The 23,962-nt window shown below is 36.0% G+C and overlaps 1 protein-coding gene across 1 annotated transcript in view; it reads right to left on the bottom strand.

The window, feature by feature from the left end:
* LOC124277360 overlaps positions 1-21,549 on the bottom strand; it is a 54,759-nt gene extending 33,210 nt beyond the window's left edge. Inside the window, 1 exon segment of the mRNA XM_046713025.1 lies at positions 21,364-21,549. The gene's annotated coding sequence lies outside the window, so the exon portion shown is untranslated.
* Between the last annotated feature and the right edge of the window lie 2,413 nt (positions 21,550-23,962).

The raw sequence follows: 23,962 nt of genomic DNA, 5'->3' as shown, positions 1-23,962 counted from the left end.
GTACAACTAGGACTGGTCGGCTCGGAGTCTGTATACTGTGTCTGAGTGGGGTATTCATGCTTCACTGCGGCATGATATCTCAGTGAGCTAGTACTATAAAACCAGCTTAAGTCTGGGCTAGTACAAGCAGCCGCACATACACATACACTCGCATGCACGTCGTCATAAGAGCGAAATATTCTCAAGCACGACGTTAAACCCAATTTCACCTCACCTAACTCCAATACCTCATCATAGACCTATGACAGTCATGGCTCTGCCATTCATTTTGAGGAAGCAGAGCCAGACATCTGAACTACACAGTATATATGTGTGAGTGTGAATATGATCAACAAATGGTAATACAAGACAGTCATGTATATGCTCGAACATGTGAATGATTCAAGAAAAGTGTGGGTTTGAATTCTGGATGGGACTCAACTCCAAAAAGTACAAGAATATTTGTACTTTACTGTGAAAGTGTAATCAGAAATATAACATAAGTCACGCATGACCACTTTCTTAAACACACTATGTATTCATATGACTAAACACAACTAGAAAATGTACCTAAAAGGTTTAACAAAGACTGAAAATATGGGGAAAATATTCACATTAGACTGAAAAAATGTGGAAAATAATTCTAAAGTACAGAACACTTAACATGTGAGAACAACTATAATAATGTAATCCTAACTGAGGAAAACTATCAAAGGACATACACCTACCTGGCCAAAAACTGTTATAAATATTGAACATTAAGATAAAACTGTCAAATTACACCAAAACAATCTCAAACCTCTTCCTTGTACTCAATATGTGGATCCTATACATATACACAAACTGTTGATGAAATAATTACAAATGTGGACTGGATAACACCGTCAGCATACTTACAATGATTGTCAAACCTGTTCAACACATACTGAAAATGTTTGAAAGGTAGTTCCACACACCGTCAAGTGTTCATGTACACACGGTATCCAAATCAGGAGTTTCATCCATCAACCACTCCGCAACACTGACAAGCACGACTTTCCCATCAGTTTTTTCTGCCCTCTACAGCTTCCTACAACTCGGCTGTCAACAGCATCTATAAATGTGTGTTGACAACCTATCAACAACTCTATTAGCTATGTATACACACCACTTAACTGGTCCTACAATGATGCAAAAGAGCCATTGCTGACACTGCCACATCGTTCAAGCACTGTGAAGAACAACAGCCTAATTAGGGCACCTGCTATGTGAATGTCATCAGGTGTGATGTGTTTGATTGACAGCACTGTCATTGACAATTTCCTACATGCCATGGTTGAGCTAAATGTACTTGGTAGATGAATAATGTAAACATCTGCTCCCTGGAACAGTTTATTTAGATTGGCTGTTGTTTTACTGCATTGTGGTTGGAAGATTAATTAATTAGCTTACCTGGTTAATTGGATTATCTACCTGGTAATGGGATTTCTTAGGTGAGATTGTCATTATTAAGTCACACAATATCATACTGAATTTTACAAGTGTATATGACATGCTAACCTTGTATAACCTGCCTAGAGCTCTTTCATCATCTTCAACCAATTGAGTTTCATGGCTGTCTTTGCAGCATACACTTGTCACAAACAGTTGATTTACTAACTAAAACTTTGGTGATAACATTCTTTCATTTACACATGGGGTTTATCCATATTTCTGCCAAAGTTTAAAAATGACAAAAGAAATTAAAATGTCATGTATGTTTTCTAAAAGCATTTTCTTGAAGCATTTTCTTATCAAGAGAGATTTTGCCAATGCTGACACATTTTATGGATAACAACTTCTTTTATTTTGTGAGTGCCATATTTCGATACAGGTTCTTGTAGCATTGTCCTGCTTGACAACAATCCAAGACCCTGTATCAAAATGTCACACTCACAAAATAAAAGAAGTTGTTATGCATTAAATTTATCGGCATTGTACTTCCAAATTTCAAAGCTGCCACTCTCAAGAAGGGTTTTTACCACCTAACAAAAGTTTAAGAACAATGCTGCCAGTGAGATAATGACTCGCATCTGTTAAAAAGTATATTATACTCACATTTACATTTAAAGAACAAGATATAATTCAAAAGCTTTTTATACTTTTACAATGAAAGGAAAAACTCCTGCATTCACAAAAGGATGTTTGCCTACATCTGGCCCGATTTCTCGAAACAAACTTAAGTTTTTACTCAAATTTCAAACTGAGTTTGACAATTTGAAACAGCTGAGTTTTTAACTCAACTGCATTTTTAAAATAAAAAAGCCCAAATAACTATAAGTAATCTATCCACCAAACTCCAATTTTCTACTATGTTTGAGTTTAATATCCATTTCAGTTCATTCTGGAAATGCATTTTCTCAAATTTGAGTAAAAACTCTAACTTAAGTCAAAACTCAGACTTACGTTTGTTTCGAGAAATCGGGGCCTGAACTATTAGAACGTACACTGAGCCAAATGTTTTTTACTTTAGAGACATGTCATATCCTCTGATACATTTCAAGTATCTACACCATGATCAAACATTTATCCTACTTAATCTGTTGGTGTAATTCAATCTCTCAAGAATGTTGAAGATTATCACGGCATCATTATGACTCAATGAAACATATGACATTCTGTATGATATCACCAATGGAACATGGTGATTTAGGAGACACATGACCCATAAACTGAATTTCAATCCTAAAGATAAAGCCATATTTCCTGTCTTTTTGATAAGAATTTGTACCATAACATTCACCCAAACCATTACAACAATAACTCTTAACCTGTCATGTTCATATCAAGTTGAGTTGAAAATTGTCAAGTTATCACAACAAAGCTTCCTGCATTGTTAGATGGATAATATTCACATGGTTTTGTTCCGTGACAATAGACATGTTAAACAAGAGATGATCTTGTCAAGGGAACACGCTAGACTGAAAAGAACCCATTACTTGAGTTAAGTAACTTCACATAAGTGACTATGTTGACACTTGCTTTCTGAATGGTTGACACTGAAAGATCACACATTTGTCAAAGGCCAGGTGGGAAGTTATGGATCTGATTAAAGAACTTAAAGAAAGGTATAAAGGTTTATGTTGGGTCAAAATATTAATTCACGCTGGTGTTAACAGGTCTTAAATTTTTCATCTGACAAAATCGGACTTAAAGTTCCAGTTAATAAATAACAGCTCTATTTCTGTTTTTTTCTTTTACGAGGAAGAAAGTGCACTACAGCTCATCATGGCATTCCTTAGGAAACTAGAATTTTCAAAATGTGATATATTTCACATCAAATGTTTTGGACCCTAAATTGGGTATCAGCACTGTAATGACAAATGCCATTGCATGTATTTCATAAAATCATGTCCATTCTTTTACTAATATATCTTTAGATCTAGCAGCCTATATTGGAGGGCGTATGTAACTGAATATAGAACAGGCATCATTTTTTTTAAATTATGTCCCCAAAACTGACTTACTGATTTTCATGCCTCTTTATGTATTCATGGTATTTGAAGTGCGTCCTTTGATTTGATAAATATCAACTTGTACAGAAGGAAGGTAACTGTGAGCGCCTACGAACTGCTGAAAATGAATGAAGCAGATAACCCTCTCATGCAATGTTTTTGATATTGTAAGAAGTATGTCCCATATTTGTTTGGGTCAAATGTATGATAACTGACAAAAGCCTTCAATGTTTTTCCTCCCTGTGTAATAATTCAGACATTAAGAACACCTGTGGTATTGGCTTTATCAATATGCTATGCCTGATAGCTGTCGTTCTTGAAAGTGGAGTAATATCTTTCAATCATCTGTCAAATTAAATTCATTTTTAGGTGAGAAAAACCCAAGGCCAACAATTTTTCACTGAATTTCCAGCAGTTGATGTTTCACATGACGTGAAAGGGGACAAAGTCAATATGATCCCAGAGCTTTGTTTCACAGATAATGTACAGGTTCATACACAGGACTGTGAACAACAGGCCTGTTACAATTCACTTGCATATTCGGTGAAATGAACCGTATCCCTTCAAGAAATCACTTCATTGTTCATGGTCACTAGAACTGAACAATATATGAATTCAGCAATGCATGAACAATATGTTTGAGAGTGTGTTTTTACTTGGAGCTAGTTTGTTGTGTATCTAAGTGAAATACTAAAAATGGAATATATCCAAGCCATAATTTTTGTCATTTTGAAGTGGGCCCCTAATGACACTGTCATTGGGCTACATGCAGCATAGTTCGGGATGTGTTGCTTTATTGTTTTATAGAAAATATCATTTAATTGTTTGACCTTCAGCAATTACATGGTTGTTATTTAATTCTTAGATATTAACCACAAAGTATTCATGAATAAATATTCCTTTTCATTACTATATTCTTAAAACACATTGAATTCGCCACAGTGTATTTGTTGGGCCCGAGTGAACAATTGATTTTCCATTAGTACCCAACTGGGACTTAGTGCAATTACATCTTTAAATCAAACATGTAGACCTGTGTCTTGCACAATCTGGACAAGAGGAAGTCACATCAAAATGTAGACTATATTTTTCAGGGTTCACAAAAATATGCATTATTACATAACATAAATGAGCATAGACAGGCGCGTAGCAAGCCAATTTTTTCGTGTCAGCCCGATAAGTTGCAAAACTTCATATTTAGATAGTATTGAAGGCTAGCCCAACCTTTTTAGCAACAATAATGTGTAAGCCCGGGCTTTTTTTCATAATGGAAGCTACGCCCCTGATAGATGTTAATGCACATCACATTTCATATTCATTACTGATATTTTGTATTACAGTTTCCATGTTACACAGTAAAATTGTTCAGATGTGGGTCTTTTCACAAGTAGGAAGCACCATCAGTATAGTATGATGTCGATTTCATGCCTTACCAACATCCCAAACAGAATATATCATATCTTCCTGACACCACTAACATTGCTCACAGGAAGGCCCAAGGTCTTCATCCATTAAAACAACAACTGTTAAGCAGACAAAGCAATAAAAGAAACCACCATGGGACTTTATGGAAATAATTTTGGTCATCAGATCCTAGAAATATTCCATTGTAAAGCACTGCAGCAATGCAACAGCAAAGAGCATAACACCTTTCAAAGCCTTGGTTCATTAAGGGAAGGATGAGGACTATTTTTATGGATATACAACTTCTTTATTCTGTATAGGCAACGTTTTGACATAGATTCTAATGTCGTTGTCAAGCAAGAGATACATGAGAAGTAATTTTGGGTGATATATATACATGAGATGTTTGGACAGGTTCATTACTTGGTTCATTACTTAATCAAGTCACAAGATGAAGATTCCTCAACTAGACTTTGATGCAGCAGCAATTAGGAAGGAAGCTATGGTATAAGTAGTCATATTAACATCAGATGCTTTACTGTGATACACTGCAGCTCGGCATCAAAATCCTAGGATGTATACACATCCTGTCAGAGTAAGGATCTGAGTTTAATAAAACTGTGCATAAAGGGAGACTGATATTCGAATGTATCAACAGAGACCATACAATCTATTATATGGTCTCTGGTATCAACTATCATTGCAACCCTCCCCAGCGAGACTACATTTGGGTATTAACTTGGAAAGATTAATAGACTTAAATTTATGTCTTTAGTCAGTATTTGGAGTCAATGATCAGCAATAAGAACACACACAAGTAATAATTGTGTCATCTCCTGCTTTTCACTATATTTTCTAGGACACTGACATATTTCTGATCAAAATATCCTAATGTCCTATTTTGTTTTCCAAATGTGGCAGTGATATCTAAAATGTAGCATCAAAAGTTGATCAAACTATATGACAATGTCCTTGTATTATTTGTCTGATCAAAATCAGTGATCTCACATACTGAAGTTTTGTGACACAATAAACCAAACCATTATCAAGGTAACAAGCAGGGTATTAGCGGTGCAATGGTTCATGTAGTTTGTTGTTTTTGTCTGTAGAAGTCTTGGAGGATATACATGATGGTCTTACATATCTAGTGCTTTGCACTAGTGGATCCACCCCAAATACACTTATTGTGTCCCCTAACATGTAAACTGCATCCTCTGAAAAGTGTCTTTGTTATTTGGGTATTATGTGATCATATTCTATATCAAAATTTTAGATCCACCTGACTTGTTTCATTGTATTGCTTACAAAATGCCGAAGTTTTAGCTTCCTTGCCCCTGAAGATTCTGGAGGACATTTCACAATTTGATTTGTCTCTTTTAAAACAGTGGCTGTAATTGAAATGAGAATACAAGTTGTCCCAAAGAGTCTGTTAATCCCAAACACCACAAACATGGCTTTCTTTGACATTTATAGTGACACCTGTAATACAATATGTGTCTCTGAGGCTATGGCACATAAAACATAGTAAACAATATATTTTTCTTTCTCACTTTGTCAACAAAGTTATTCAAAAGGAATGGGAGACAAAGCCAGCCCCGACTCAGACACCTTCAGAAAATATATACCTTGAAGATAACAGTCAGTGGAATCACATATAAATGTTAATGAAATTCCAGAGAAAATCCCACAATCCCCCGCTGTCAAACATCACCAATACTTCTTCCTTTATTATTCTCTCACAGAGTTTATTGCTCAGTGATCAGCGACAATGGCATTTGAACTCTGCAGGAAATAAAACCACAATTTGATAAATAAAGGATTTCCGCTTCAAATACTATATCAAGTGTATTCATGATAATAACAGAGCCCATTGTCCTTGCAAAGTTTATACATGTGCTAACATATCACGACTGTATAAACCAGCCCCCCTTTGACTGAAGGTAAATTTGCTCAGATTTTGTGAATCAACTGTGAAAATTTATGAACTCCACGGAAACAATGCACCACTGGAATGACTAGGCACAACATTGACCACTTTGATGGTGATTTTATTACCAGTGTTTGGTCAGTAAACAGATCCATGGTGTTTGTCAAGGTACTAGCTACCTGGGGCTGGGAGCTACTCTATATTAATGGATGGATGGGTATGAGTGAAGCGGGGTGATACGCAGGTATGATCATGTGTCTTTAGGTTTTTTCATACCTTTGTTGTAACGATGGAATTTTAAAATACTTTAGTACATGCTCATTACCATTGTAATTATCAGATCCTCTTTGAGATGGCAGAGTGGGTTGGCAGGCCTTTTGATGCTTTTGAGATATTGCTCTTTTTCAGAATTACCATCCCTGGGGTGGCAATAATAGCTTTATGAAAAACTGCCAGAGTATGAACACTTCAGGAAAGTATAACAGTGTTCTTAATCAATGAAGATTTAATTCATTCTTTCCATTTCTGAAAATTGTTTTAAGTTTCCCCTTTTTCACTCAGTTGTAAGGTTCAAGTTCCACAAGAGAAAGTCAAACATAATTCATTTAAATACATATAAACAAACATGACAAAATGACAGGTAGAACAGTTCAAAATGAAACATAATAACACCATAAATTTAGAGCTATTAAATGATTTGTTGTGTACAGAATGGACAAATTGAGATAGTACAGATTTAACAATTTTCCCAATAAGTTTATCTAATACTAGCAAATTTGGATAGATTTCTTATTTCTTTTGAATTTCTACTATTAAATATTTTCTTAAATGTTGACAAATTGGGGAAGTACATATGTCTAGATCTAATCTTATATCTGTATTCATTTCAATAAATTATATCTGTAAGGGCTTTAAATTTAAATAAATAAATATCAATTAAATTAAATATCACGGTGTGCATCCTGTTTGGATAAAAGCAGGTATATGACTGTCCAAAACATGATATTAACATTTATAATTGATATACATTACATGTCTCTCTTAAACAAATGTGAAGATACCTAAATCAAAGAATTTATGTAAATATGTTTGGTATCTCTCTAATGTGTCAGTAGCTCTGCTGATGTAACACAAATTCCTGAAAAGGCATTAAAGTATTATTCTATTCTATTCTATTCTATTCTACATACACATAGCATTTATAACTTATATACATTGACTTTGTAATCTTTGAAACTGTCATGATGTTCATGTACAAGTCTAGTTAATTAAATATTACACAATTATTAATTTACCTTTAACAAATACATATAACATCTGTTATATTTGGGATTACACTTTCTCAGTAAAATACACATTCTAATACTTTTGTTGAGTTGAGTCCCATCTGGGATTCGAACCCACACCCTTAAGTCAGGCACCTGGATGGGACTCAACTTGTGTTTGGAATTGGTTGAAATCTCACAATTGATGATTGCTTCATTATCAACGAACAATCATCGAAAAAAATTGGATAGCGTCATTTTTCAGATTTTCCTATCCAGGTTGTTATTGCAGAAAAGTATAACATGATGCAACTTGCTACTTTAAAGTGATGACTAATATATCATGAACATAAACTTCCTGGAGTCTTAGAGAAATATTCAGTCATGACTTGTCAGTAAGTGAAGTGAGTTTTCTAAGAATTAAACATGTTTTCAGGCCCTGACAACTTCTAAGATATGGTCCACTGTCAAGTGTTTCAAAGACTAAAACAGTAGTTCCAAAATCGTTTATGTTTGATTATGAGAAAATGTGATCGATTGCTTGGTTGTCTGGTCACTGCGATCAATCTTCGATTATTTCAATTAATCGGAACACCACTAGACTCAACCCAACAAAAGTACTAGAATCAGGTTTGTAAACCAGGTAACTCAGCATGGAGATATCGGCCCCTCCTGCCTGCCACCACTCGACTCAATTTTACCTATTTTATTGTCCGAAGTTTGAAGTGTCTCCCTGTGTTTTCTATCTTGTATTAGTTCCCATTGTGATGTGGTTTGGCAATGTACAGAATGAGAAAGGTATTAAACTTTACTGATATGAAAACAAATCTGTACTTTACTGAGAAAGAGTAATCCCAAATATAACATATGTGACTTTTAACCACTTACTAATTGGCATTGTGTATTCATGACAAAAACATACTTTTTCTTCCATGTTCATACTTTTGAATCATTTATCACGTTTCCAGGATTTAATGTTTTTAACAATGTTCAGATTTCATGCTGCTATCTACATCCACCATCTTGTTCACTTAGATATGCTTGAACTCCCAAAACCCATTCATTTTCCCTAATTACCTCAGAATCTATCTACAAACATGCCGACCACTGATCATATCTCCCAGGCTTATTCTTATAAATACCAACACACACCTTTAATGATGAAAGTTCAAAAGTTAGTCCAAGGTTATCTCAGGTAAATATCTACCTGTTCTACTGACGAGTTCCTGTGAAACTAACAGGCTTACCTGACTATTCACCAGAGTGTCTTCACCTCCTGATTGAAAGCTCACGAAAAGTCATGATATAAATCTATCCCTGAGACCTCCACCTCCCAACATCCATTTCACTTAAATCACAAAGGAGGTGGGAACATAGAGTATCAAATTCCATCATTAAAATCTGTTAACACGTTTGTACCAAACCTAAGGCATCTGATATCTCTGTGGGAACTTTCAAAATCTCAACTAAAAAAATGAAAATTTTCATTCTGCGAAATATGTTACTGGGGAAGATAAAGTTATCTTCATGATTTCATATATGAACTGAACATTCAAGTCCTCAAATATAATTTGACGAAGTTTACATCTTTCATATCAAAGGAAGCCTTACAAAATGGAAATTATGAAATTGAATGCTCAAGACACTCCATAAACAAACCAGGAAATCTGTAACATGGTTCAAATCCTCCATCATCATCATAACCAATGACTTACTATCACTCTTATATCATCATCATCATCATCATCATCATCATCATAACCAATGACTAACTATCACTCTTATCTCATCATTATATCATCATCATCATCATCATCATCATCATCATAACCAATGACTAATCTATCATATCTCATCATATATCATCATCATCATCATCATCATCATCATCATCATCACATAATCATCATATCATCATGACTTACTATCATCATCTCATTATATCATCATCATCATCAACCAATGACTTACTATCACTCATCATCATATCATCATCATCATCATAACCAATCATCATCATCATCATCATCATCATCATCATCATCATGATCATAACCAATGACTTACTATCACTCTTATATCATCATCATCATCATAACCAATGACTTACTATCACTCTTATATCATCATCATCATCATCATAACCAATGACTTACTATCACTCTTATATCATCATCATCATCATCATCATCATATCATCATCATCATCACCAATGACTTAATCATCATCAACAATCATCAACATCATCATCTAATCAAAATCAATGTGTGTTTTTATCATTATAAATAACATTATCATCATTACACACAATGGCTTATAATCATTATAATAACATTACCATTATCACTCTAACCATTATACATGTATAAACCTTAGTGATGATGCTGATGATGCTGATGATGCTGATGATGCTGATGATGATGATGCTGCTGCTGCTGATGATGATGATCCTGGGACAAGCTCTAACTACTGGTACTTCAAACACAACCTTATCACAACCTGCGATCTAGGAGACACATGACTGAGTTTGTTATTGATCTTGTTCAGCGGCGTGCCCACGTCATTCCATGTTGTAGCCTGCAGCTGCAGTGTATTGCTTACATCCAACCATTTCAGGTTTTGGCATGATGGTTTCAGTGATTTAGACACATAAAGCTGGCATAGTTAACATTCTGATGTGTTCAATCTAACACAGGGGGTGACATAAATGTCACCAGGTAATGAATCAGTTATTTTTTAAGCAGCCAAAGGAATTCCTGTTGACTCATGACCCAGGTGTTTCAAACCGAACAGTTTCCTTTCTGATCCTTTGAGGCAGATAGGTTTTCTGGGTATAAAAGGCTGGATTTGATAGTGTACATGGGTACAAGTGTAACTGGGTGTGATGGCCCCCTTTTGTACAAAGTGTGAAGCCTCCCATACCCACCCAGGTTTAAAGTATATGTGAAGGCTGTGGCTGATGTGAACCTGTCATACTCAAATTAATTATGTTTTCAATTTATAGCTGCAGTGGCTGAGTTGGTTAGGCAGCTGACTTTGTGTGTTGGCGATTAGGCGTCTGACTCTGAGGGTGTGGGTTCAAATTCCAGAATCTGTACTTTACTGATAATGTGTAATCCCAAAGAAATCATTTGTTACTTCTGACTCATTGCAGATTATTTCTAAACTTTCCAGATAATTTTCTCATTTTCTTTCAATTTTAGACATGTTCTGTCCTGAATGTACTTCCATATATGATGATAGGTCCAGATTCAGTTAGCGATCGTGTTCACTGATGTGTGTTACTGTGGAACATAATCTCTAAATTACCATTCTTGCATGCTTATTTAAAACCATTATTACATATATTTATTATGTACATTTCATGTCACTGTCATTACTGTCTAAATGTGTACTGGATAGCATGGCCCACATGCATGTGCAATATACCCTGCACAAGAAACTACATAACTTGAGGGTGAGCTACACAATTTAACAAAATACCACCCTACACTGAAAGCAATAGGATTGGTTGGTTTGGTTGTTTAACGCAGCACTCAGCATTATTCCATCTATATGGCGGCAGTGTGTAAATGATCGAGTCTGGACATAACAATCTAGTGATCAACAGCATGAGCATCATTCTACGCAATTGGGATACAATGACATGTGTCAACCAAGTCAGCAAGCCTGACCACTCAGTCAACAATCATGGGTTACTGAAGACCAATTCTAACCCCAGTCTTCACAGGTTCAATAGGAAATTGAAGTTATGGTACCAACAAGAATCCTTCATGCCTGTACACCCTTGAGTCTCATGAAATCATTAAAAATTTAAGATACTTCAGCAAACAGATGATATACATTCTTACCACATTCTTTAAGCAAATTATTTTAGCAGTATTCCAGCAATATCATGACAGGGACACCAGAAATTGGCTTCACACAATGTACCCATGTAGGGAATCGAACCCGGGTTTTCGGAGTGACAAGCCAATGCTTTAACCACTAAGTTACCCCACCGCCTCTTACCATGAATAAGTTACAAAATCATAGCATAATTAAAAAACCCACATGATAATATTTCTGAACTAGGAAAAAGTAAGTGCATCAGTATACGATACTACATAAATGATATAATGAATTTCTACACAGGGTAGAATAAAATTCTATAATGGAACAATACAATCACACCTTTTCTACTTGTATTTCATGTACCAGTCATATCAAAGTTCTCCCCTACCTTGAAAACTGCTCCAGTCTCACAGAAATTGAATTCTATTACCCCTTTCCACATCAGCTCAATTTTCAGTACACGCAAGAACCTGCTATTGCTAAGCCATGATGCAATGTAGGTTACCACAACTAGTTGACATCGAAATTAAACTTGGACTCGCTTGGCTGATTCAACTTTTTCAATGACTAAAGCTCATAACAAGTCTCGCATCATTTCTTTCAGCTCTCGTTAATTTCAACATACTGATGTCAGTTTCAGCCAATCAGAAATTGAGTAACTGCCCTGTCATCCAATCAGGAAGAGATTACAATCATTTTCTGCTTCACTCGCTTACAAAATACGCCAGCCCCTGACAAGTGACAAAGTTATCTTATTCACAATCAAAGCGTAATAAAATTTCCATTTTCAGATTTCTGAAAAGGTTTGTCGAAAGGTTCCCATGGTGGTTTTTTTCGTCATGTCAATTACTATTAAAGCAAACACTCGTTTACAGCAATTCAAATCTTTACTGGCATAACAATTTATGTTCAACATTTCTGAAGGATGTAACTGAATAAATGAATTACTTCCTTTGAAATCTTTTGATAAAAAGTGTTTAACAAACCATGGCCTCCATTCATGTAACAAAATATTGATATAAACCAGCAAAGTTCAAAATCTCATTGAAAGCCCTGTATAAAAAGGTTAAATTGAAAGTCTCTCTATGGCTACATATATGGCGAAAGAGTACATCAGGGATAGGGTAAAATGGGTGAAACATACATTATTTGCGACAATAAAGACAGAATTCTTCATATGAAATAGATATTAATAATTGATTTATGGCAAAACCAATAGAATACACTGACAGGTGCTTGGCAGACGTTTAACATACATTAAGATAATGTTTGCATAATCTTGCAATTTAGAAATAATCAAAATGCTTTGCAAATTTATCTATGGGCAGATATTTGTATGTTTAAGTATGAATAAGAATAATCTCATTTCAAGAAAAGTATAAAAATGGAACTTTGTCCATATTTTCATCAAACTCATTCTTATTCAGTTATTATTATAATTTGTAAACCTATTCAGTTGCTGTTGAGTTCATTTCCAATGTGACTGTCACACCACAGAGAACAATTTTAGCAATTCTAGGAAGACCATTGTTCTTATTTTCATGAACAAATGTTTTTTTGTCCCTCAATTCGTTAAAAGGATACAATTGCTAAAATAATGAACTACACATATATTTCACAGCAAACAGGATTACAAACCTTGGATAATCTTTACAACGCCTTACATGAAGAGCTGAAAAAAACAGCATTCACTTCAAATATGGCATTTAATAATTTGTAAAAATATATAAAACAGCTTCCTTTCCTGTTGCATATAAGCAATGCAGCGTGACCATACACGACCTACTTGTGCAGTGTAGTGAGGAGTTTGTTATGTATCAGACAAAGATATGTACACCAGCTGGTGTAGGCTGTGGAACAGGAGGGTGCAATTAGTGCTTTACATGACGACACCTGGCAAAATAACATGAACACACAGTTCATATCAATACATGAAGTAATTGTTGGAAATAGCAAGGACACTGGCTCTTCACATTCTGTAACTGGTGAATCTTTTATACGTTGTCTTAAACTGATTTAAGTCACAAATATTGAGAGAAAAACATTTCACTTGTAATAGAAATATATATATAATGTAGTTTATATAAATAATCACTTTAACAATCATTTACAAGATAATGTGGTGCTGTCAGTAAAGGGTAGTAAACAACCAAGGACCCATAGAATTTACTGATGGGGTCCCCTGGAACTCTGGTCTTGTATGTCAAGATAAAAACCTGGAATGCAGCCACATCTGGGTAGCCTCACAGTCTTATCATAATTGGTCAGAATTATATTCATTTTTCTATGACAAACTGAATTTTCTGGAGAAAATAATTAAACTACAGCTGATTAAAACAAGGATCAGCATGACCTGGATTACTGTATTTGGTTTCCACAACCCATATCACTTAGAGTTTTTTCTATCAAAGATGGGTTTTCATGGCCCAGATTGGCTGCTATGATATAACAGTCATATCTGCCGCCCTGATATCAGAAAACAACTCATAAAACTTATAATTACCTTTACCTTGCCACAAGGGTCCATGACCAGATTCACAGAATGTCTTCCATGGTTTCTTACAAGCATATTCCACATATTCACTTCAACACCTTCTGTATGTACTATGTAAATGATGTTTAATTTGAGCTTACCACACACATCACTCAATTACATGTGACATCACTGCTTTGTGTGTACACAAGGATTCCATGAGCTCCTCACAGTGACATTTCATTTTCAACATGACACAGGTTCCTTGGTGTTTATACATTGCAGCACATTAGCCAGTGGGATGTTTAAAAATAGTACTACGAATCTATTCTCTGAAGGTCATGTTTCATGTTTTAGTTTCAATTGACAGTTGTACAGGTTAAACGCCACATTTAGGGATCTGTTTTCACATAACAGGGATTCTTTATAAAAGTGTCACAAGGTGCTTGTAATTATGTTCAGGTGTATTCTATGCAGTTTCAGTTAGCTGACAAGAATGGTTGATCTAATTGTTCAAACCTGGTGAAAATTATTTCAACATGAGGTGAGGTGAGGTGAATTTGGGTTTAACGTCGTGCTTGAGAATATTTCGCTCATATGACGACGTGCATGCGTGTGTATGTGTATGTGCGGCTGCTTGTACTAGCACAGACTGAAGCTGGTTTTATAGTGCTAGCCCACTGAGATACCATGCCACAGTGAACATTGAATACCCCACTCAGACACATTATGCTGACTCCGAGCCCACCAGTCCTTGTTGTACCCATTAATGCCGAACGCCAGGCAGGGACCAACAAGTACCATATTTTAACATCTTTTGGTATGACGCGGCTGGGGATCGAACCCGCGACCTTCCGCTCTCCGGTCGGACGCTCTAATCACTACACCACGGAGGCGGTCTATTTCAACATCAGGGATCAGAGAACATAGCAGTGTTTGCCCATGGCATAAAAATTTAGGAGTCATCATGACTCCCTGGTGTCATGACAGGGAGTCATGGACATGTTTTGGGAGTCAACTTCAGTTTGGAACTTTCATCAAGCTGTGATTGTTTAATGACGAAAAAAACAACAGGTAAGGCAGGTCAGGTATTTAATCAGCACTGAGCAGTTAACAGGCAAAGATTTGGTTAAGATTATCTGAACTAAGGGCCCAGCAGCATTGCGTTAACAATGACGCAAGCTTCTAAATTCACTGCGTATTTGAGATAATTTGTGTGTCAAATACGCAGGTTTTCTACATCATGGCAAACACTGATACAGCATCTGCCCTGGGAGAAGGCTGGTGGTTTGATTACTGCATGCATCATACCTATAAAGATGTTAAAATCTGGTACTTGTTGTTACCCTGTGCTTGTCATTAAGGGGATTAAAAAAGAAAATGTAGGTCAAGACTGTGTATTACATGCCTGAGTGGGATATTCATGTTCAACTGTGACATTGGGTACCATTAGGCTAGCACAATAAATCAGTTTGAAGCTAAGTTAATTATAAGTTTGTTGTTTAACACCACACTCAGCAATATTCCAGCTATATGGCAATGGTTTATAAATAATCAAGTCTGCACTAGACAATCCAGTCATCAATAGCATGAGCATCGATCTACTCAATTGGGATACAATGACATGTGTCAACCAAGTCAGCGAGCCTGACCACCTAATCCTGTATATTTATAAGTAGCCTCTTACAACAGGTATGGGTTGCTGAAGACCAATTCTAACCCAGAACTTCTCGGGTCAGCATTATAATTGCAAAACTGCTATATAAGTGCAATAATCCTGAATTAGGTGTTAAGCCTCATTTCAACATGAGCAATAGATAATAAGAAAGAATTCATGAAGCATTAAGCACACAAGCTTTAAGTATGTTTGTGTTTTCATCACTTGCAAATATTTCCTTTATTAAAGAACATTAATCACTGTCATCAAATAATATATATTATCACAAGTTACTTTCTTAAAAATCCTTCATAATTTATCATTATTCAAGCTCTTTTAACTCGATACGGATGTCTCGATATTTCGGATATCTTGATATAATTTCATGGTCCCAACAAGCAATATTACCCTTTTAACTCGATATTTGCAAAAAAACTTGATATTCACCTACCTTTCATGACCAAGTATCCCTCTGAACTGAGGTTGTTTCCACACGTTTACACACGATGCGGCGTGAATCAAAGGGATGCGGTAGTGTGAACTAATTAGGGCTAACTGAGTTGAAGGTGATGCTTGTTTGTTATTTAATTAGGATTAATTAAGAAGGAATTAATTAGGAAGTACCCACAGTTACGTCTAAACACTACTGATAACGGATTATAGTTTCGAATCAAAACATACTGAGAATCCAATGAGGGTTTTGTGTAATCAAGTGACTAGCATGTGATTGTTGAGTTGTTTCGATTGTTGAATAAATCCAACTTTTGTATCATTCAAGATGGTCACTGTAACTTGAGTTGTATCGTGTGTGATTGCGATCCCTGTGATCAAAAATGTATATACAAATGCATATACATAAAACCTAACTTTTGTTTTGTTTTCTTTCATTGTGATATATGATGATATGCCCTGGTCGGATGTCTCAAAGTTCGGATAACTCGATATTTTTTCTTGGTCCCATGAATATCGAGAGAACGGTGCTCGACTGTACTTTAATGTCCCTTCATGACTTTTAGCGTATCATTGCCAAAATATTACTAGGAATACCAAAATGTATTCATAAACCAAATTTTGCACCTTGTATAAAATACTTCTTGCAAACATACATTTTCATTATTCATTCTTGAATTTTTGATATTATATATTACAAGCAATATAGAGGTTTATCACTATTGATAACACTTTTTTTTTAATAATGTACATAACTCGTACAGGTCTGGGTTAGAATTGGTCTTCTGCAACCCATGCTTGTCGTATGATGAGATTTACTGGTTAGGATGGTCAGGCTCGCTGATTTGGTTGACACATGGCATCGAATCCCAATTGCGTAGATCAATGTTTAGGCTATTGATCACTGGACTGTCTTAAATATGTAGATCGATGTTAATGATGTCAGTTTCAGGACTGTTTGGTCCAGACTCGAATATTTACAGACAATGGGTTAATATTAATCTATATAACAGAACATGTACAATTCGTAAAAATAATGTTATTTGTGACGAATTGAATGCTATTTTATCATGTACACATCTTAATGATGAACGTAAGAAGATACTTCCCTCTTATTTTTGCAAAAATCCACATATGGACAAATTTGTCTCACTAATTAAAATCAGATTATACCCCAATCTTATTGAAACTATCACTGTTTGCTAAAACTGTTCTTAGTCATTTCTAAACCAATACTTCCACTTGTATGTTTTTGTATCATAAACGATTGTATGCTCTCTATAACATTCTGTATGATTTACGAGACTAGAATTCTTTTCTGTTCTGTACAGACTGCCACAGTCATAGAGCTAGAATATTGTTCAGTGTGCCGTTGATCAACAAACTGAAATGTAGTAGAGTACACTGATATATTGACAATGGCACAAGGATCAAGAAACATTGCTATTACACAAAAATAAAGAAGTTGTTTTACAAAATTGTGTCTACTTTGTATGCACAAGGGGTTTCTGATTTCGACCTTCAAACTTGAATTTTCTACATAGTGACTTGAGTGACAGAAAAACAACTTAAGAACCACTTAAGTCAACCACTCAGGAACACAATATGAAAAGCATCATCCTCAAGCATATGGGTTTCTTCACAAACCTTAATAACATAATCCTTTGGAAATATGAACAACCAGTTGTCAGAAGAACTTTCACACTACAGTGCACCTCGAAGGTATAGGAAATAGCTAAATATCATAATTGCCCGTGGTTATTGTACAGAACAAATGGAGAGAAAATTAAAGGGTTTAGCCCAAATTTGAATAATAGCTTATTTTGCAGCCTCATGTAGCAAATAAGGCCACAGCCCATAAAATGTCTCATCCTTTTGTTGAGACAGGACCATCTGGTGAAATCTCATGTTATTATTCTTAATATATCCAATGTGTCCTTTTTGATCTGTTTCACATACCTGGCATGTCTTTTGAAAGATGGTTAAGGTAACATTATCTTTTATTATGGTAATACTATCATATTAACTTGTCAAAGGAACAGATACTTTCGAATAGCAGTCAAACTGTCCTTATTAAAGGGCATCCTGCATAGTAAAATGTAATGCTCAGTCTCATGGATTCCTGTTCAATAGCTAATCCTCGTGCCAATTTTATATATGTTAAGGGCAATTTGAAACCTCTTTCAGTCATCTTAACCATGGTGTTTGTATAAAAACCGAACATATTACCAACTTGGCTTGAACACAGATCAAGGGCCTCTGAATAGAAACTGTCTTTCATTTAATGTGATGTGATGTTTTCATGAAAAATATATTAACCTTAAAGTGTAAATGATCCTAATGTTGTTTACCTGACCGATGTTACCTCTTGAGGCATAGCTTTTATTTTGGTTCACATATGTTTTGCTAACCCACAAGTTTGTGAAGGTTGAAATAGAACACTGTGTGCCTCATATGTTTATATTCTGTTTTGCATCAAGTTGTTTGGGGCAGTTCAGTTTGAATGTAAACCTATTTAAAGGGCAGGATGTTTCACAAATCTTACAGTGACATGTTTGTGTATAAACTATTTTTCTCAACAGATAAAACTGTGTTCTCTTTATAGGCTTGAGTCTCAAAAAATAAAATGCATTTGATGAAACCTTATTCAAAGACGAAGTTGAGCAAATATAAAGAGAAGAAATATGTACTATTTCTGTTAGATTCTGATTGTTGCTTTACACTCCATGCATTTGAATCCATAAATTGATTCATGCTACAACTGTTTCATCTCATATTATTTCTTGTCTTTCAGACTTTGGGTAATATAGGAAAGGATCAAGGATGACCTGAGGTCAACTACAGACCACTATTAAATGTGCAGATTTTACAAAAAAGAAGAACTGAAATTGTTACATTGTAATATGTCAATGACTGTTTGGAACAAGGGGAAAAGCCAAAAATCTCATTATTTCTCTGGAGAAAAAGAATTAGCCTCTAAATACTTGGAAAGATTTCCACTGGTAACCCCCTTTACTTATCATTCTATGCCTAAGAATAGATGGGATTTTTTATAGAAAGCTTAATCTTAAACCTAACCCTAAGCCTAAACCTAACCCTTGACCTAAACCCTAACCCATCAAAAAGTGTGTGTGTGTCTGTGTGTGTGTGTCTGTGTGTGTCATTTGACTCTGTATGTCATAGTGTCTCTCTCTCTCTCTGAATATGTCTCTCACAAGTGTGTGTGTGTTCCTGTGTGTGTGTGTGTCTGTGTGTGTGTGTGTGTGTGTGTGTGTGTGTGTGTGTGTGTGTGTGTGTGTGTGTGTGTGTGTGTGTGTGTGTTGCAGTACCCAGCAATGACAGATTCACTTCAGCCATTTGAAAAAGACATGTGTTCTTCTCTTGACTGGTAAAGAAAGTATTCAATCTTCAGTAAGGCCAGACCAATTTTATTTCTTCTTTTATTTTTTCAAGAATAAGAACAAACATATAAATTAATTTCCCTGCTCAAAAAATAAAATCCTTATGTTAATGTGATATAAGCAAAATACTCTTGAAGTCACTAACTCACTTATTTTTAGTTGATATGAACAAACCAAAAGAGTTAACATGGAATCTCTTTTGGGTTTTTGCTTTGACTGGTGATTTAAAAAAAACAACATTTTCCCTCCTGCCTCCTGACAAAAATCCATAAAACAAGAAATAAAATTGGTCTTAAAATATTAAAGAACAAGTTTAAAGATATTTGCACCCATAAAGAAACACGGAATACAAGCTTAGTTTTATTACCTCTTTGGTAATAATACCCATAAATAATAAAATCACAATTACCTGAGAAACAAAACACTTGCTAGAGTCAGACAAACCACTCATAGATTCTATCATATAATAGTAATAAGTAATTCTTGAGAAGGTAATTATGAATGTGATTTCTTGTTGAGGTCTACTGTAGCCATTGTTGCAAGAGGCATTGCTGTCGGATTATATTGACTCATGAATACCTGTAACCAGAGCAATTACTCCAACACAGTGAATCACTGAATGTTCAAAGGGAATGACTAATCAGGCAGGTAGGAATGACAACTAAACTGAGACTATTCACGTGATAGTGCTGTAAGGGTATGTGGGGACAAAAGAATGCATGACATGGGAAAATCAATAAGTTATCAAAACTTATAGAACTTACTGCTTTTATGTCATATTTTATACTTAGGATTACACTTTCTTATTACAGTTCAAATTCTGATCTTTTTTGGGTGGAGTCTAGGATTTGAACCCAAACTCTCATAGTGAGGCATCAGTTACCTTACCCACTGAGCCACCCAGGCCAATCAGGATTCCACTTCCCACTTTGTAGAATGCATTGTCTGTTCATAATGCTCCAGCTCATATTTCACTTCCATAATAATTTGGTATTTCTGTGTTTATGGAAACTTCTCTACGTCAAATGAAAATTAGCATTACTAACTTACACAAAATATTTGATAATAAACACTGAATGAATGAGTGGATTTGGCAACAACACATAGGGTTATACTAGATATATACATGTGTTACATATAGTCCAAGCTATATTCAAAATGTCATCATTAATGATGTTTCTGTTCATAAGATACTATCTTAGATAGGTACATTTACCAGAGATATCATTAATCTTTGAAGTCACTAAGCTCAAAAACATTCTACATGATGTCCTCTTTCATGGTTACTGCTAATATCATTGATCAAATAAATCAAATCAAATTTTCCAAAAGTCATAACCACCCCACCCAACTCCCTTCCACCCACCCCACGAAAAACCTATAACGCTGGGCCATATCACACCTGTCTTGGACGTTGCAGGAATTGTAACTTCTCCCTAGTGTAATGTCGGTAATATTAGAAGGGTTGTTAGTTTGACAAACGTATGAAGTCGACATACCTGTGTTTTGTTTGGAGCGAAGCCGGCGAATTGTCCAGGTAATGAGGAGTCCGAGAGGGCACTTGTCACCTGTCGTCTGGAGGTCACAGCAGACGACATCTTGTCAACCCTTACGGGTCACACATAATCACATCTCAGGTCACAAAAACATGGGTTGTGGGGGTCTACATGGACGCCCCAATACGACAGGTCTATAATTGTGCTGAATTCTGATTGTGTTGATAAAGAAGTTGAATGAGGGGAGCGCCATGGGTGGACCTGTGGTTTAGTGGGCCGTACAGTGCGTATCTTCCTTGGTGCCAGGATCCGCTTCGAACCCCTAGGCTATCTCTGATCAGTTGTTTTCCAATGCCGTATATCCTGACGATCGTCAAAGGCTCAGTGCAGATCTCTCTAATGGTAAGAGTTCCTTGCGTGCCCCTCACCTATTTTTTTAAAAAAAATACAGAGGTACACAAGTAATGAAAAGTACCTTATAAAATAGGCGGGGGGTACGTAAGGAACTCTTTCCTCTCTAACATAGCTGTTTTTGATGATGAGAGCCTTCGCTACAATATAGGCCTACCCGAGTTCTTAGGTTTCATCAAATTGGAAAAGACTCCGCCCGCGTTACATCGGGATTTCCTCTCACATACAAACACACCAATGATATACCATAACTTTCTACTGAAACCAGCTCTTACCCCAACTCACGATCATTCACTGAATGTCCGGATTGGCGTGATTGCTGGGGCGTTGGGGTTAAAGCGTTCAATCTTTGTGCAGAATTACAACTTCTGCCCAAAACCATTGTCCATTTATGTCAATGAAATATGTTTAAAACCAAACGAACAGAATTAAAAGCAAGGTACAATTTCATCACAAATAACACCCCCTTCCCAAAACTAATGCTTATATAATTTTGATAGTAACAAACAAGCCCATTTATATTGAAAAGGAGCCCTAGAAAGACCAGAGATTCAGAACCTGAGGAAATCTAGACTTGCTTCATTTAGGGCTTTAACATTAGCCCTAGAAAAAGGAGCCCTAGAAAGACCAGAGATTCAGAACCTGAGGAAATCTAGACTTGCTTCATTTAGGGCTTTAACACTGCAGAGAGGGCTAGGCAGTAGGGAAAATAATGTGGTTCAGGGACTGTGAGACAGACTACCCTCTCCCCCCTACCCAGTCCCTTACCAACCCGAATAACGAGTACCAAAGTACCAAAAGTGGTTGACGGACAGCCTCATGAAACACTATGTGCAATTCGTATACGTACGTCATAGTGTTAATGACCGCATTGACTCCTCCGCTGGAGCAGCTCGAACTTTGAAAGAGTTTAAATCATCACAATCGCCAGTTATTGTGACTTATCTCCACCAATGATATGCTTAACATAATCAAATATCCGTATAAATATGTTTACATTGTTATTCCATTGAGTTAACGGACAATGCGTTGATAATCCTAGGCCTGCATATTTTACTGGAGAAACTGGGTGAGTGGGTTTAGTTTTACCTCGCACTCAGCAATATATTCCAGCTATATGAAGGCGGGCTGTAGATAATCGAGTCTGGACCAGACAATCCAGTGATAAACAGCATGAGCATCGATCTACGCAATTGGGATACGATGACATGTGTCAACCAAGTCAGTGAGTCTGACCACCCGATCCCGGTAGTCGCCTCTTACGACACGCGGTTGCTGAAGGTCAGTTCTAACCCGGTTCTTCACGGGTGGAGAAACTTGAGTTTATTATGGCTGATATTTGGCGTTGGTCTAACCTAGTATCTTAAATTAAAACGTTTGCCCGGTATGTTAAGCCCATTTGGTTTGGCGTTGTCCGTGAATATTGCTAAAACAGCGGCATAAAACGATACTCACATATTGCAAGCTGGATCCTATGTGAAAATAGTCAGTTATATATTTAGAGTTCATTTAAATTTTGTAAGAAGGTAAGTCAAGTCCAAGCCTGGCAACAAATATAAGTTTCTTACGACGTCAAGATAAAATGCAGTTTATCACACGTGTTGGTACCTTACCCCACCCCTCGTGAGCCTCTTCAGCCTCACACTCTCTCGTGCTTGGACCAAGACACACAAATTGATATCGGCCAGTTCAGGCGTGACATGTTTCAGGCAGTTGTAGTTAGTTCCGCCTCAGCAATTGTAAGCTTCGGGCGATGTCTGTGTTCCTATTGAAAGCCAATACGTTTCATACACTTGCAAAGATTACCATTTGAAAAATATTTTTCCTTTCTTTCCACAAGTACATAATGATAGGTGTCTGACGCACTTAAGTTTTTGTTTGGGTGTAGTTGATTTCTATTTATACACATTATAAGTTTTAAAGTCACGTGCACAGCTATGATTACACGTGTTTCAAACATACACATCTGCAATATCCAATGTTTAAAAGTGTTGTTCGTGTTGACAGGAATCATTTGTAATCTGTAAATGACAAATGGTTGCATGGTATGTTTGTAACATAATATATGTGTAAACTACTTGAAAGAAGCAAACGAATTCTCGATTCTTTCATATTGCTACAATTAATCTGACATAGCATGACAGATTAACTTTCGGATTAAAGAATCGGGTGGTCTTTTACTTCTATTGGG

This window comes from Haliotis rubra, unplaced genomic scaffold (assembly GCF_003918875.1).
Source record: "Haliotis rubra isolate DU_JTF1 unplaced genomic scaffold, ASM391887v1 Scf220, whole genome shotgun sequence".
Lineage (NCBI taxonomy): Eukaryota > Metazoa > Mollusca > Gastropoda > Lepetellida > Haliotidae > Haliotis > Haliotis rubra.
This window is presented reverse-complemented; position numbering and strand designations above follow the sequence as displayed.